We start from the raw sequence: 18,448 nt of genomic DNA on the forward strand, positions 1-18,448 counted from the left end.
GGTACATCACACTTAGTGGCCCATCTTTACTTTACCATGATCACATAACCAGCATCTAGGAAAAGGAAAACAGGAATTCTTAAATTCAGAGATAAAATGACAATCAAAATCGCCAGTCATTTGAACAAGATATGTAAGGAACTGTAAAGAGAGCAATTTGACTAAAGAACAGAATGTCAAGAGATAATGTGACATGATATGACAATGGAGCGTTAAGAAAAATCCTGCAGGCCTTTGTAAGCCAAGAAAACTTTATAACTTCATCCTAAGGGAAAGTGAAATTGTTAAAGGATTTTCAGCTTTAATGTAGCATGATGAATTAGAAAACAACAGATTATACGGCCACCAGTGCTACTAGATTGGGGAATCTTTCCATTTTCAGTTATGATAGACTTGGTAACAAACCAAACTTTTCAGTGGTTACTAGTGAGGAAAGGGAAAGGAGGGGAGATAACATAGGGAGGAGGGATTAAGAGGTACAAACTACTAAATATAAAATAATTACAATGATTTATTGTACAACACAGGGAATAAAGCCAATGTTTTATAATAACTATAGGAGTATAGCCTTTAAAAATTGTGAACCAATGTATTATGCACCTATAACATATATTGCATGGCAACTACACTTCAGTTTTTTTTTAAAGTTCTAGATAGAATATAAAGTCATCAAATAAACTAGAAAAATGTATGCAACACTGAGGTCAAATTCACATGAAGTCAGGAATCCAGATAGATAAAGAAACATAGAAACAAACTTTTGGTCTGAGTTCAACTGAAACTACAGAATTCAATTTCTTTCATGATTTTTCTTTTTTTTTTTTTTTTAAGTATTTTTATTGAAAAAACACAAATGCAAAGAAATGAACAGAGGAAAATTTATGCGTCGAACCTGGACTGGTCACTTATGATAATATACATGCTACAATTCCATTCTCCCCAATCATTCCACCTTCACCCTCTCCCACAGAGTCCCAAAGACTGTTCTAAATGCCTATGTCTCTTTTGCAGTCTCTTATACAGGGTTCAGGTTACCATTTTTCTAAATTCCATATATATGCGTTAATATACAGTATTGATGTTCTTCTTTCTGGCTTACTTCACTCTGTATAATTGGCTCCAATTTCATCCACCTCATTAAAACTGATTCAAATGCATTCTTTTTGATGGCTGAGAAATACTCCATTGTGTATATGTACCAAAGCTTTCTTATCCATTCGTCTGCAGATGGACATCTAGGTTGCTTCCATTTCTTGGCTATTATAAACAGTGCTGCGATGAACATTGGAGTACATGCGTCTCTTTCAATTCTGGTTTCCTCGGTGTGTATGCCCAGGAGTGCAATCGCTGGATCATATGGCAGTTCTATTTCCAGTTTTCTGAGGAATCTCCACACTGTTCTCCATAGTGGCTGTACTAGTTTGCATTCCCACCAACAGTGTAAGAGGGTTCCCTTCTCTCCACACCCTCTCCAGCATTTATTGCATGTAGACTTTTGGATAGCAGCCATTCTGACTGGTGTGAAATGGTATCTCATTGTGGTTTTGATTTGCATTTCTCTGATGATGAGGGATGTTGAGCATTTTTTCATGTGTTTGTTAGCCATCTTTATGTCTTCTTTGGAGAAATGTCTGTTTAGTTCTTTGGCCCATTTTTTGATTGGGTCACTTAGTTTTCTGGAATTGAGCTGCAGGAGCTGCTTGTATATTTTGGAGATTAATCCTTTATCAGTTGCTTCATTTGCTATTATTTTCTCCCATTCTGAAGGCTGTCTTTTCACCTTGCTTAGAGTTTCCTTTGCTGTGCAGAAGCTTTTGATTTTAATTAGGTCCCATTTGTTTATTTTTGCTTTTATTTCCAATATTCTGGGAGGTGGGTCTTGGAGGATCCTGCTGTGATTTATGTCGGAGAGTGTTTTGCCTACGTTCTCCTCTAGGAGTTTTATAGTTTCTGGTCTTACATTTAGATCTTTAATCCATTTTGAGTTTATTTTGGTGTATGGTGTTAGGAAGTGTTCTAGTTTCATTCTTTTACAAGTGGCTGACAAGTTTTCCCAGCACCACTTGTTAAAGAGACTGTCTTTTCTCCATTTTATATTCTTGCCTCCTTTGTCGAAGATAAGGTGTCCATAGGAGCGTGGATTTATCTCTGGGCTTTCTATTTTGTTCCATTGATCTATATTTCTGTCTTTATGCCAGTACCATACTGTCTTGATGACTGTGGCTTTGTAATAGAGCCTGAAGTCCGGCAGGTTAATTCCCCCTCATCATTTTTCTTGAGCACAGGCAAAATAAGACAGGGCAAGACTAACCAATATTTTGGTTAAAGAAGATAACAAGAGACTCAAACCTTTTAAAGCTGGCACGCCAGTAGGGACACTCTCAGTATTAGGGTAAATTCAAAATAAACTCATTTCCTCCTGATCCCTCTTTTGTTATGGATAACTGCTTATTTCAACCATGACACTGAGTAAAGCGGGGAAAGATCCATGTGAACTGTGACATAAACTGACTCTCTCAGGTATTTGTACCTCAAATTACCATGCCTGGGTAAAGCAAAATACTTCAGTGGTGATTTTACTTAAAATGATTCTACACATGTGGTGCCTCTATCTGCCAGAGAAGTAAAGCAAAACTGCATTGAAGTAAACTGTCTTTATCCTACATATCAAAGAATTCCCACAAAGATGCAATGAAAATGCACAGTTCACAGAAAAAGTTTGATAAAAATAAATTACTACATACTAAATAAAACAAGCAATCTTGAGTGAAAACCAACCAAAATAACTAACAGTTGAAACAGATTAGCAGAGAATATAGACAAGTTTTGCTTACTTGTCAATGCAGGGAATAGGAAACTAGAATGACTTAGGAAAAAAATGAGCACTCCAGGCTGGAAGGTGTCCAATATGCCAATGGAGTAGAGTGGAGGGCAATTACTAACATTTCCAGAAAGAATTAGAGCAGCTGGGCCAAAGTGGAAATGAAGCTCAACTGTGGATGTGTCTGGTGGTGAAAATAAAGCCTGATGCTGTAAAAAACAATAATGCATAGGAATATGGAATGTTAGGTCCATGAATCAAGGGAAATTGGACCTGGTCAAGCAGGAGATGGTGAGACTGGACATCAACTTCTTAGGAATCAGTGAACTAAAACTGACAGAAACAGGAGAAATTAATTCAGATGACCATCATATGTACTATGGTAGGCAAGAATCCCTTAGATGAAATGGAGTAGCCTTCATAGTCAACAAAAGAGTCCAAAATGTAGTTCTTGGGAGCAATCCCAAAAATGACATAATGATCTCAGTTTGTTTCCAGGGCAAACCATTCACTATCACAGTAATCCAAATATATGCAACCACTTATGCCAAAGAAACTGAGGCTGACCAGTACTATAAAGATTCTACAAGACCCTCTACAACTAACACTGAAAAAGATATCCTTTTCATCATAGGGGATTGGAATTGAAAAGTAGGAAGTCAAGAGTTACCCAGAATAACAGGCAAGTTTGCCCTTGGAGTACAAAATGAAGCAGAGCAAAGTTTAAGAGAGTTTTGTCAAAAGAACATGCTGGTTATAGGAAACACCTCTTTCCATCAACCCAAGAGATAACTACACATGGACATCATGAGATGAACAATACCAAAATCAGATTGATTATATTCTTTGCAGCTGAAAATGGAGAAACTCCATACAGTCAACAAAAATAAGACCTGGAGCCACAGTGGCTTAGATCATGAACTCTTTTTTTGTATGTTTGTTTGTTTTTTTTTTAATATAAATTTATTTATTTTAATTGGAGGCTAATTATTTTACATTATTGTATTGATTTTGCCATACATTGACATGAATCCGCCCCGGGTGTACATGTGTTCCCCATCCTGAACCCCCCTCCCACCTCCCTCCCCATCCCATCCCTCTGGGTCATCCCCGTGCACCAGCCCTGAGCACCCTGTCATCATGCATAGAACCTGGACAGGCAATCTGTTTCATATATGATAATATACGTGTTTCAATGCCATTCTCCCAGATCATGAAATCTTTATTGAAAAATTCAGGCTTAAATTTTGAAGAAAGTAGAGAAAACCACTAGGCCATTGAGATATGACCTAAATCAAATCCCTTATGATTATACAGTGGAGGTGATGAATAGATTCAAGGGATTAGATCTGATAGATAGAGTGCCTGAAGAACTATGGACGGAAGTTTATAACATTGTCCAGGAGACTGTGACCGAAACCATCCCCAAGAAAAAGGAATGCAACAAGGCAAAGTGGTTGTCTGATGAAGCTTTACAAACAACTGAGGAAAGAAGAGAAGCAAAAGGCAAGGGAGAAAGGGAAAGACATACCCAAGAGAATGCAGAGTTCCAGAGATGAGCAATGAGAAATAAGAAGGCTTTCTTAAATGAACAGTGCCAAGAAATAGAGGAACACAATAGAATGGGAAAGACCAGAGATCGCCTCAAGAAAATCGGATATATCAAGGGAATATTTCATGCAACGATGGGCACAATAAAGGGTAGAAAAAGGTAGGATTATAACAGAAGCTGAGGAGATTAAGAGGAAGTGGCAAGAAGACAAAGAACTACACACAAAATAATGTCTTAATGACCCAGATAACCATGATGGTATGGTTACTCAAATAGACTCAGACATCCTGGGGTGTGAGGTCAAGTGGGCCTGAGGAAACATCAATATGAACAAATACAGTGGAGATGAAGGAATTCCAGGTGAGCTATTTCAAATCCTAAAAGTTAATGCTGTTAAAGTGCTACACTCAATACGCCAGCAAGTTTGGAAAACACAGCAGTGGTCACAAGACTGGAAAATGTCAGTCTTTTTTATTCTAATCCCAAAGAAACACTGTGCCAAAGAATGTTCAAATTACTGTACAGTTGCACTCATTTCACATGTCAGTAAGATTATGCTCAAAATTCTTCAAGTTAGGCTTCAACTGTACATAAACTGAGAAATTCCAGATGTACAATTTGGGTTTAAAAAAGGCAATGGAACCAGAAACTAAATTCCCAGCATTATTTGGATCATGGAGAAAGGAAGTGAATTCCAGAAAAATATCTACTTCTGCTTCATTGAATACACTAAAGCCTCTGACAATGTGGATCACAACAAATTGGGAAAAATTCTTAAAGAGATGGCAGCATCAGACCACCTTACATGTTTCCTGAGAAACAGGAATGCAGGTCAAAAATGTATGCAGGTCAAAAAGCCAAGAGTTAGAACCGGATATGGAAACATGGACTGATTCAAATTGGGAAAGGAAGACAAGGCTATATATTGTCAACCTGCTTATTTAACTTTTATGTAGAGTACATCTGGTGAAATGCCACGCTGGATGTAGCACAAGCTGGAATCAAGATTGCTGGGAAAACTATCAATAACCTCAGATATGTAGATGATACCACTATAATGGCAGAAAGGAAAGAGAAACTAAAGAGCCTCTTGATGTGGGTGAAAGAGGAGAATGAAAAAGCTGGCTTGAAAAGCAACATTCAAAAAACTGAGATCATGGCATCTGGTCCATCACTTCATGGCATATAGAAAGGGGGAAAATGGAAAGTGACAAACTTTGTTTTTCTTGGGCTCCAAAATCACTGCAGACAGTGACTGCAGCCATGAAATTAAAAGATGCTTGTTCCTTGGAAGAAAAGCTATGAGAAGCTGAGACAACATGTAAAAAACAGTGACATCACTTTTCTGACAAAAGCCTATATAGTCAAAGCTATGATTTTTCCAGTAGTCATGTATGTATGTGAGAGTTGGACCATAAAGAAGGCTGAGCACCAAAGAACTGAAGCTTTCAAACTGTGGTGTTGGAGAAGACTCTTGAGAATCCCTTGGACTGCAAGGAGATCAGATCAATTCAATCAATCCTGAAGGAAATCACTCTGAATATTTTGGAAGGACTGATGCTGAAGCATAAGCTCCAGTACTTTGGCCATTTGCTGCAAGGAGCTGACTCATTGGAAAAGACCCTGATGCTGGGAAAGCTTGAGGGCAGGAGTGACATCACTGACTCAACGGGCATGAGTTTGAGCCAACTCCAGGAGATTGTGGAGGACAGAGGAGCCTGGCTTGCTACAGTTTATGGCGTTGCAGAGTTGGATATGACTTGGCAACCAAACAACAATCAGGTAGAAATCTGGGGGGGGAAATACATATCATATTCAACATAATTAATAGATCATTGAAACAACAGAAACAATTTTTAAAGTTCATAAAATGGAAAATATAGCAGAAAAATAAATCTGCACTGTAGCAAAAGAGCCTAACAAATGGAAAATCTGAGAGATTAATATACAGAGGGGATTGAATTAGAAAGGCTAATATGTATTATCCAGATCCCCAGAAAAAGAATAGGGCAGAGGCAATAATAGTTGCTGAGAATTTTCCAAATCTAATAAAAGACAGCAATTCACAAATTCAAGAAATTTAATAATTTCCTAATAGGATAAAAACAAGTCTGCATTTAGGCACTTGTAATGAAAGTACTGAACATCAAACCTAAAGATATATTCAAAAAGCATGCAAGAATATACTTTTAAAAATGATAATAGATTGAGAATTGACTTAACATCACAATGGAAAGGAAGATATAGTGAAATAAAATCTTTGATATCTTAGAGAAAATAACAATCTGAAGTATTTTACTGGATGCTTCTGGTGATTGCATATCAGTTTGTGGTAAGTCAAGACTTCTTACAAAGACAATTAGAAAGATAGAATAAAGTAAAACAAAAATCTGTTCAAAGTTATCTAAGGCCTACCCAGGCAGCAAGAAATTCACTGATCAAGATCAGAGAAGTTATCTTGACATCCACTGTCACTTTTCTTACTGAGTGCATTCATTGTCATCAGATGATAAAAGACTAAGAAGCTGAGCAGAGCTCTCAGTGGTATTATAGGGCTGTGGGAACATAGAGCTTGGGGCCAGGAGGAATGTAGGCCCTGATAAACACCCTAAACTGTCTTTTGGAATTCCCAAAGGTCTACATTCTAAGAATAGGCATAAATTAGAATTAAATACAAACCCTGAAGCATAGCTTGGACAGAGCTTTAATTTTTAATTAAATTGAAACAACATATTTCAACACTAATTGCTTGACAGAAGAAAGTAAAAAGAAAGAAAGTAAGTATAATGGTCATCTGACTAAAATTCGCCCATTCCAGTCCATTTTAGTTCGCTGATTCCTAAAATGTCAATGTTCATTCTTGCCATCTCCTGCTTGACCACTTCTAATTTGCCTTGTTTCATGAACCTAACATTCCAGTTTCCTATTCAATATTGCTCTTTACAGCATACAACTTTACTTCCATCACCAGTCACAACCACCACTGAGCATTGTTTTCGCTTTGGCTCTGTCTCTTCATTCTTTCTGGAGTTATTTCTCCACTCTTCTTCAGTAGCATATTGGGCACCTACCAACCTGGGGAGTTCGTCTTTCAGTGTCCTATCTTTTTGCCTTTTCATATTGTTCATGGGGTTCTCAAGGCAAGAATTCTGAAGTGGTTTGCCATTCCCTTCTCCAGTGGACCACATTTTGTCAGAACTCTCCACTGCGACCCTTTAATCTTGGGTGGCCCTGCATGGCATAGCTCATAGTTTCATTGAATTAGATGAGGCTGTGGTCCATGTGATCATTTTGATTAGCTTTCTGTGATTGTGGTATTTATTCTGTGTCCTCTAACAGATAAGGATAAGAGGCTTATGGAAGCTTCCTGATGGGAGAGACTGACTGTGGGGGAAGCTGGGTAAACTGGATCTTGTTCTGATGGATGGGGCCATGCTCAGTAAATCTTTAGTCCAATTTTCTGTTGATGGGAGTGGCTGTGTTCCCTCCCTGTTGTTTGACCTGAGACCAAACCACGGTGGAGGTGATGAAGATAATGGCGACCTCCTTCAAAAGGTCCTACTCATGCACTGCTGCACTCAGTGTGCTGACCCTGGAGCCAGCCACCACTGACCCACGCCTCCCCTGGGGGCTCCTGGACACTCACAGGCAAATCTGGGTCAATCTCTTGTGGGGTTACTGCTCCTTTCTCCTGGGTTCTGGTGCGCACAAGGTTTTGCTTGTGCCCTCCAAGAGTCTGTTTCTCCAATCCTGTGGAAGTTATGTAATTAAATCTCCCTGGCCTCCAAGGTCAAATTCTCTTGGTGTTCTCAGTCCCTTTGTTAGATTCCCAGTTTGGGAAACCTGTTGTGGGTCCTAGAACTTTCTTAACAGTGCAAGAATTTCATTGGTATAATTGTTCTGCAGTTTGTGGGTCATTTGTTTGGCAGTTCTATGGTGGGTTGATGATGACCTCCTCCAAGAGGGCTTATGCCACAGGCTATGTGACCCAGGGAGCTGCACGCAGAGCCCCTGCCCCTGCGGCAGGCCGCTGCTGACCCGTGCCTCTGCAGGAGACTCAAAGGCAGGGCCAGCTCAGGCTCTGTGGGTCTGTGGGTGCTGGTGTGCACAAGATTCTGTTTCAGCCCTCTGAGTCTCTGGCAGGTATGGGGTTTGATTCTAAATTCAGTGTCACCCGTCTGACCATGTTGCTGCGTTTCCATCATAGTCAACAAAAGAGTCTGAAATGGAGTATTTGGATGCAATCTCAAAAACGACAGAATGGCCCCAACCAGTAATGCTGAAGAAGCCAAAGTTGAACAGTTCAATGAAGACCTACAAGACCTTTTAGAACTAACACCCAAAAAAGATGTCTTTTTCATTACAGGGGACTGGAATGCAAAAGTAGGAAGTCAAGAAACACCTGGAGTAACAGGCAAATTTGGCCTTGGAGCACAGAATGAAGCAGGGCAAAGGCTAATAGAGTTTTGTCAAGAGAATGCACTGGTCATAGCAAACACCCCCTTTCAACAACACAGAGAAGACTCTACACATGGACATCACCAGATGGTCAACACAGAAATCAGACTGATTATATTCTTTGCAGCCAAAGATAGAGAAGCTGTATACAGTTAGCAAAAACAAGACCAGGAGCTTACTGTGGCTCAGATCATGAACTCCTTATTGCCAGATTCAGACTGAAATTGAAGAAAGTAGGGAAAACCACTAGACCATTCAGGTATGACCTAAATCAAATCCCTTATGATTATACAGTGGAAGTGAGAAATAGAATTAAGGGACTAGATCTGATAGATAGAGTGCCTGATGAACTCTGGACGGAGGTTTGTGACATTGTACAGGAGACAGGGACCAAGACCATCCCCATGGAAAAGAAATGCAAAAAGCAAAATGGCTGTCTGAGGAGGCCTTACAAATAGCTGTGAAAAGAAGAGAAGCAAAAAGCAAAGGAGAAAAGGAAAGATATAAGCATCTGAATGCAGAGTTCCAAGGAATAGCAAGGAGAGATAAAAAATGCCTTCCTCAGCGATCAATGCAAAGAAATAGAGGAAAACAACAGAATAGGAAAAACAAGAGATCTTTTCAAGAAAATTAGAGATACCAAGGGAACATTTCATGCAAAGATGGGCTCGATAAAGGACAGAAATGGTGTGGACCTACCAGAAGCATAAGATATTAAGAAGACGTGGCAAGAATACACAGAGGAACTATACAAAAAAAAATCCTCACGGCCAAGATAATCACGGTGGTGTGATCACTCACCTAGAGCCAGGCATCTTGGAATGTGAAGTCAAGTGGGCCTTAGAAAGTATCACTACGAACAAAGCGAGAGGAGGTGATGGAATTCCAATTGAGCTATTTCAAATCCTGAAAGATGATGCTGTGAAAGTGCTGCACTCAATATGCCAGCAAATTTGGAAAACTCAGTAGTGGCCACAGGACTTGAAAAGATCAGTCTTCATTCCAATCCCAAAGAAAGGCAATGCCAAAGAATGCTCAAACTACTGCACAATTGCACTCATCTCACATGCTAGTAAAGTTATGCTCAAAATTCTCCAAGCCAGGCTTCAGCAATATGTGAACCATGAACTTCCAGATGTTCAAGCTGGCTTTAGAAAAGGCAGAGGCACCAGAGATCAAATTGCCAACATCTGCTGGATCATGGAGAAAGCAAGAGAGTTCCAGGAAAACATCTATTTCTGCTTCATTGACTATGCCAAAGCCTTTGACTGTGTGGATCACAATAAACTGTGGAAAATTCTGAAAGATATGGGAATACCAGACCACCTGACCTGCCTCTTGAGAAACCTCTATGCAGGTCAGGAAGCAACGGTTAGAACTGGACATGGAACAACAGACTGGTTCCAAATAGGAAAAGGAGTACGTCAAGGTTGTATATTGTCACCCTGCTTATTTAACTTATATGCAGAGTACATCATGAGGAACGCTGGGCTGGAAGAAGCACAAGCTGGAATCAAGATTGCCAGGATAAATATCAATAACCTCAGATATGCAGATGACACCACCCTTATGGCAGAAAGTGAAGAGGAACTAAAAAGCCTCTTGATGAAAGCGAAAGAGGAGAGTGAAAAAGTTGGCTTGAAGCTCAACATTCAGAAAACAAAGATCATGGCATCTGGTCCCATCACTTCATGGGAAATAGATGGAAAAACAGTGGAAACAGTGTCAGACTTTATTTTTTGGGGCTCCAAAATCACTGCAGATGCTGATTGCAGCCATGAAATTAAAAGACGCTTACTCCTTGGAAGGAAAGTTATGACCAACCTAGACAGCATATTAAAAAGCAGAGACATTACTTTGCCAACAAAGGTCCGTCTAGTCAAGGCTATGGTTTTTTCCGTGGTCATGTATGGATGTGAGAGTTGGACTGTGAAGAAAGCTTATCGCCGAAGAATTGATGCTTTTGAACTGTGGTACTGGAGAAGACTCTTGAGAGTCCCTTGGACTGCAAGGAGATCCAACCAGTCCATTCTAAGGGAGATCGATCCTGGGTGTTCATTGGAAGGACTGATGCTAAAGCTGAAACTCCAATACTTTGGCCACCTCATGTGAAGAGTTTACTCACTGGAAAAGATTCTGATGCTGGGAGGGATTGGGGGCGGGAGTTGAAGGGGACGACAGAGAATGAGATGTCTGGATGGCATCACCGACTCCTTGGACAGGAGTTTGAGTGAACTCCGGGATTTGGTGATGGACAGGGAGGCCTGGCGTGCTATTCTTCATGGGGTCGCAAAGAGTCAGATACAACTGAGCAACTGAACTAAGTGAACCATCTTACTGGAGCTTCTCCTTTGCCCTTGAATGTAGGGTATCTTTTTTTGTGTGTGGGATCCAACGTTCTCCTGGTGATGGTTGTTTTACAGTGAGTTGTAATTTTGGAGTTTTCACAGGAGAAGATCAGCACATGTCCTTCTACTCCACAATCTTGCCAGAGTCTTGGGCTTCCCTGGTGGCTCAACTGGTAAAGAATCAGTCTGCAAAGCAGGATACCTGGGTTCAATCCCTGGGTTGGAAAACTCACCTGGAGAAGGGAAATCTGTCCACTCCAGTATTATACTTGCCTGGAGAATTCTAGTTCATGTGTAGCAAAGAGTCAGACACAACTGAGCGACTTTCACTTTCAGCCCATTAAGACTATTCCAAAAATCATTGTCAATATTTCAAATGAGTGACTTCATCAGTATGTTCCTGAGTTGTATCTGTATTTTTTCTCATAATTCACTTTTTCATGATCATACAGGTGTGTTTTCTTTCCCAATAATTACTTGAATGCACATTAACAGCAGAAACTTATGAAATACCACTCATGCTCTAAGCCTGAGGGCAGAAGAAATAATTTGAAAAGTGCCTGGATCAGACTCACTTGCTAATTTTGGAGAGCATTCTGTAGAGGTATAAGGAAACCAAGACTCATACTCAGAACACAGGCACAAGCAGCAGCAATTTCAGGGAGCTCATTCTACCATGCAGGAAGCACCATTTCAGAGTCCTCCCTCTAGCTTATTAGTGCTTCAGTCAGGGCCGGCCAGTAGGCAACAGTCCTTGGAAGCCTGGGACCAAGCAGATAACTGCGTGAATATAGCCCCATGAGCCAGAATACAGGATGAATAGACTCCCTTGATCACCCCAGTCTTTCAAGACACAATATCATACCACCGAGGACCCAAGACCTGGCCCTACACACCAGCAAACCAACACCAGCTCCAAGACCTGCAGGGCCCCAAAACCAGAGACCCTGGGCTATAGCTCTACCCACTAACTGGTGGAAACCAGTCCTGGGACTACCACAGCCCCACAGCCAGCCACCCTGTGATTTGACCTTACCAATCAGGGAGCCAAGATTAGTCCAGGACCCAGTTTCCCACACCAGCTGGCTCACACTCGTAGGTCCCAGAGTGAGAGAACCCAAGTCCTGTGTTCCACCTGGTTCCTAGTCCCACCCACCAGAGAGCTTGTGAAAGCCCTGGAATCTGGTATAAGTTAACAGTTGGGGTGGCACTATCCCTGTTACCCCATGAAAATGTGCCCCACCCACCAGCAGGAGACCCTAGCTACAAGTCATCCTGGGGCCCTCAGCCAGCTATCTCAGTTACCAGTCATACTCACCTGCAGGCCAGTACAAACCCAGGCCCTGGCCCTACACACTAGTAGGCAACACCAGCTCTGGGACCCCTGGCCTGCAGTCAACTATCCTGTAACCCAGTCTTGCATACCAGTGGGCTGAATCCAGGACTAGGACTCCCTGGGTTATGCAGCCAGATACCAGGACACAGCCCCACTCACTGTTAGCTGGCAGCCTCCATACTAGATAGGATCTAGCAACCAAACAGGCGATGAGTCAGCCATGCCCACTACAGCAGTCAGCCCTACTATAACAGAAGGGTCCGTAGAAGATACTCTTAGAGCATATAACTCTGGTTAGCAGAGGAGAGTGTATGGCATTTGCTACACTAGACTGCTTTTGCAAGATCAGGCAGTGTAACCAACCTACTAATTTCATAGTAATAAAACCACTGAATTAGGCAAAAGCAAAAGAGTGTCTTCCAGATGAAAGAATAAGACAGATTCCCAGAAGAAGAGCTAAGTGAAGTGGAGATAAGCAATCTACCCAATAAAGGGTTCAAGGTAAGATCATAAACATGCTGAAAGAACCGGGGAGAAGAAGGAATGAACACTGAGAAATTTACAAGGAGAAACTATAAAAATGAACCAAACAGCACTGAAGAATACAGTAACTGAAATTTAAAAATACACTAGAAGGAATCAAGAGTACATTAGATGAGGAATGGATGAGTGAAATGGAAATCACACACGGTGAACATAAAAAAAGAATTTTTTTAAGCGAGTACATTACAAGAGACCTCTAGGACAACATCAAGCATATTAACACTTTAAATATAAAGACAGACACCTGCTAAAGCTAGAGGATGTAAAAAGATCCAAGCAAAAATGAAAAGAAAGTCAGGGTAGCCAACCTTGTTATCAGACAAAATATACATTAAAATAAAGTCTGTATTTAAGTATCATGTCTTCTTTATCCACTCCTCTGTCTATCAACATCTCGGTTGCTTTCATGTCTTAGTTATTGTAAAAATGATGCAATAAACATTGGGTTGCATGTATCTTTTCAGATCATATTTTCCTCTGGATATATGCCTATTAGTGGGATTGCAGGGTCAAGTGGTAGGTCTATTTTTAGTTTTTTTTTTTTTTTTTGAGGAATCCCCATACTGTTCTTCATTGTGACTATACCAACTTATGTTCCTACCACCAGTGTAAGAGGGTTCCCTTCTTTCCACACCCTCTCCAGCATTTACTATTTATGGATTTTTTGATGACAACCATTCAGCTGGTGTGAGGTGCTATCTCATTGTAGTTTTGATTTGCATTTCTCTAATAATTAGTGATGTTTAATGTCTTTTCATGTGCCTATTTGCCATCTCTATGTCTTCTTTATAGAAATGTCTATTTAGGGCTTCTGCCCACTTGTTCATTGGAATATTATTCAACTGTTAAAAAGAATGAAACAATGCCATTTGCAGTAACATGGATGGACCTAGAGACTGTCAAACTGAGTGAAGTAAGTCAGACAGAGAAGAAGAAATATTGTATGACATCCCTTATATGTGAAATGTAGAAAGAAATGATGCAAATGAACTTAATTTACAAAACAGAAAGAGATTCACAGGCTTAGAGAACAAACTTATGGTTGCTGGGGGGAAGGGATAGTTAGGGAGTTTGGGATGGACACACTACTAAATTTAAAATGGATAACAAATTGGGACCTACTGTATAGCATATGGAGCTCTGCTCAGTGTTATGTGGTAGCCTGGCTGGGAGGGGAATTTGGAGGAGAATGGACACATGTGTGGTTGAGTCCCTTCACTGTTCACCTGAAGCTATTACAGTATTGTTAATTGGCTATATCCCAATAGAAAGTTATGACCAACCTAGACAGCATTTCAGAGAAGGCAATGCAAGCCACTCCTGTACTCTTGCCTAGAAAATCCCATGGATGGAGGAGCCTGGTAGGCTGCAGTCCATGGGGTCGCTAAGGGTCGGACACGACTGAGCGACTTCACTTTCACTTTCACACATTGGAGAAGAAAATGGCAACCCACTCCAGTGTTCTTGCCTGGAGAATCCCAGGGATGGGGGAGCCTGGTGGGCTTCCGTCTATGGGGCACACAGAGTTGGACATGACTGAAGTGACTTAGCAACAGCAGCAGCAGACAGCATTTAGAAAGCAGAGACATTACTTTGCCAACAAAGGTCCATCTAGTCAAAGCTATGGTTTTTCCAGTAGTCATGTGTGGATGTGAGAGTTGGACTATAAAGAAAGCTGAGTGCTGAAGAATTGATGCTTTTGAACTGTGGTGTTCCAGAAGACTCTTGAGAGTCCCTTGAACTGCAAGGAGATCAAACCAGTAAATCTTAAAGGAAATCAGTCCTGAATATTCATTGGAAAGCTGAAACTCCAATACTTTGGCCACCTGATGCAAAGAACTGACTCGTTTGAAAAGACCCTGATGCTAGGAAAGATTGAAGGCAGGAGAAGGGGACAACAGAGGATGAGATAGTTGGATGGCATCACCAACTCAATGGACATGAGTTTGAGTAAACTCTGGGAGTTGGCGATGAACAGGGAGACCTGGAGTGCTGCAGTCCATGGGGTAGCAAAGAGTTGGACATGACTGAGCAACTGAACTGAATTGAACTGATGTTCCAACAGAAAATAAAAATTTAAATCAAAAAGAAAACAGAAACAAATGCACTTAATGAATCAGTTCCTATTTGTCCCTGAAACAAATACTACTCCAAAGAGCGCTGCAAAGAACCTTTAACAACAGGCCTACTCCAGCTGAATTATCCATATCCCCAATATTCAGATCCTCCAGTGAATGAGTTTACCTTCTCCTTGATCCAGAATGATAGGAGAAAAGTGTCATTCACTTTTTCATGTCATGAAGCACCTGTGTCCTGTGTCAAAGGCTGCTTCATAAAAGTCTCCATGACCTGGCCTAGACTTCATCACTGGAGCACATTCCAACAAGGAGCAGAGATCTTGTCTCTCCTCTGAGCTGCTTCTGTTGCTGTGTTGCTGCCTTTGTTTATTATTTGTTAACAAGCACTTGGCGGTCCAGCAAGTGAGTCAACAAACGGCCTTCCCTTTCCTGTGGCTTACTGTCATCCCCTGAACCCTGTGCAGCCTCTGGCATGAAAGCAAGCAGGGCCACTTCAGCAGCCTACATCCTCAAAGCCAGCGATCTGAAAGAGCCTGTAAAAGCTCAACCGGATTAGGTGCCACTGAAGGCAATGAGATTGCAACTCAGTGGGGATTTTGACAAGGATGTCACTTTATTTCCTGGTCAATCAAATGAAAGAATTCTTCAGAGAACCAGGGGGCTGGCCAAGAGCTGAGTCATAGTTTCATTAACTCCACTGTTCTCCATGCACTTTGGACCTGCACCAAAAGGACAGAGAAACATGCAAGAACATAATAAGAAATAATAACCTGGAGCTGCCAGTCAGAAGGCAAGAGGAACGTGATTGTGACTGTCAGATACATGCACAAAATAATAGTAATAACAATAGGATGGAGGAGATTTTTGGAGGTGATGGATATGTTTATGGAATAGATGGTGGTGATGATTTTGTGGTTGTATAATGATCTTATACTCTTCCTGTTATACACATTAAATATCTCTACCACTCTTTGTATGTCAATCAGCCATCAATAAAATGTTTGTTAAAAAAGAAAGAAAAACAAAGCCTGTAATAAGAGACAAAGCAAGGCATTATATAATAAGAAAGGCTCAAGCCAAAAAAATATAACAATTATAAATATATATAGAGAGCCAACATATGAGCAACTAAAGACATAAAACATATATTCACAAACAAAACAGGGAAATTGATAGTAACACAATAATATGAAGAAATCTAACACTCCACTTACATCAGTGAACAGACTATCTAAACTAAAAATTAATAAGGAAACACTGGCCTTAAATAACACATTAGACCAGGAAGATTTAATACATATATCCATAATCCAAAATCAGTTGAATAGAAATTATTTACAAGGGTGCATAGAACATACTCCAGGATAAACCATATAGTTGGCCACAAAATATGTCTCAGTAGATTTAAGGTTGAAATCATATTAAACCTCTTTTCCAATTACAGTGCTATGACACTAGATATGAACCACAAGAAAAAGTCTATAAAAAAACACAAATACTTATAAACTAAATAGTATACTACTGAACATTCAATGGGCCACTGAAGAAATCAAAGAGGATATTTAAAAGTACATGAAAAATGAAAATGGAAACACAATGATCCAAATTCCATGCAGCAAAGCAAAAGCAGTTCTTGGCGGAAATTTTATAGTGATACCAGCTTCCTTTAGGAAACAAGAAACACTGAAAATAAACAACACAACCTTATACCTAAAGAGACCCAGAGGGATGATATGGGGAGGGAAGTGGGGGGGGTTCAAGATGAGGAACACATGTACACCCGGGGCAGATTCATGTCAATGTATGGCAAGCCAATACAATATTGTAAAGTAATTAGCCTCCAATTAAAATTTAAAAATATAAATAAAAATTTTTAAAAATTAAAAAAAAATAAAACTCTAAGTCAGTAGAAAGAAAAATAAAAGAGAGCAGAAATAAAGAAAATCATTTTTTAAAATAGTTAATATCAATGAAATTAAGAGCTGATTCTTTGAAAAGATAAACTTGATAAACCTTTATATAGACCCATCAACAAAAAGAGAGCATGCTAAAAAAGTTGGAAATAAAAAAGGAAAAGTTGAAATTGATGCCACATAAATACAATCATAAAACACTATGAAAAATTATACAACAATAAAATGGACAAATGTAAGAAACAAATAATATAGAAAAATAAAGTCTCCCAAAAATGAATCAGGATGGGATGAAGACTTCCAAAAGACAGATTATCAGTAATGAAGTTGAATCAGCAATCAAAACCTACCAACAAACAAAAGCCCAGAACTACCTGGCTTCACAGATTAATAATACCAAATACTTAAAGAAGAGATAACACCTATTCTTCTCAAACTATTCTGAAAGCTGGAAAAGAAAAATAGCTTCTGAACTCATTGTTCAGGGCCAGCATCATATTGAATACAAAAGCACAAAGACACGACAAAAAAAGAGAAAATTATAGAGCGATTTCATTAATGAACATAGATTGTTGCTGTTTAGTTGCTAAGTTGTGCCTGACACTTTTGTGACCCCGTGAACTGTAGCCTGCCAGGCTCCTTTGTCCGTGGGATTTCCCAGACAAGAATCCTGTAGCGGCTTGCCATTTCCTTCTCCAGGGCATCTTCCCGACCCAGAGATCAAACCCACGTCTACTGCATTGACTGGTGGATGCCTTATCTTTGAGCCACCTGGGAAGCCCAAATGAACATAGATACAATAGACCAAACCAAAATATTAACCAGGCAAATTCAGGACTGCATCAAATGATCACCCACTTTGGCGAAGTGAGATTTATCATAAGGATACCAGAATGGTTCAGTATCTACAAATCCACGAATGACACTTTACAGTAACACACTGAAAAACAAAAATCAAATGATCCTTCCAACAGCTGAAGTAAACTTTTTTAACAATACTTAACAATCATTTTTGATAAAAATTTCAAAAAAGTGGGTACAGAGGGAGCAAAATAAAAAGACCATATATGAAAACCATTTCTAACATTATCAGTTCAGTTCAGTTCAGTCACTCAGTCGTGTCCGACTCTCCGTGACCCCATGAATCACAGCACACCAGGCCTCCCTGTCCATCAACAACTCCCGGAGTTCACTCAAACTCATGTCCACAGAGTCGGTGATGCCATCCAGCCACCTCATTCTCTGTCGTCCCTGTCTCCTCCCGCCCCCAACTTTTCCCAGCATCAGAGTCTTTTCCAGTGAGTCAACTCGTCGCATGAGGTGGCCAGAGTATTGCAGTTTCAGCTTTAGCATCAGTCCTTCCAATGAACACCCAGGATTGAGCTCTAGAATGGACTGG

The sequence above is a fragment of the Moschus berezovskii genome, chromosome 14, assembly GCF_049115385.1.
Source record: "Moschus berezovskii isolate FMDL1 chromosome 14, NW_MosBer_1.0, whole genome shotgun sequence".
NCBI classification, from domain to species: Eukaryota; Metazoa; Chordata; class Mammalia; order Artiodactyla; family Moschidae; genus Moschus; species Moschus berezovskii.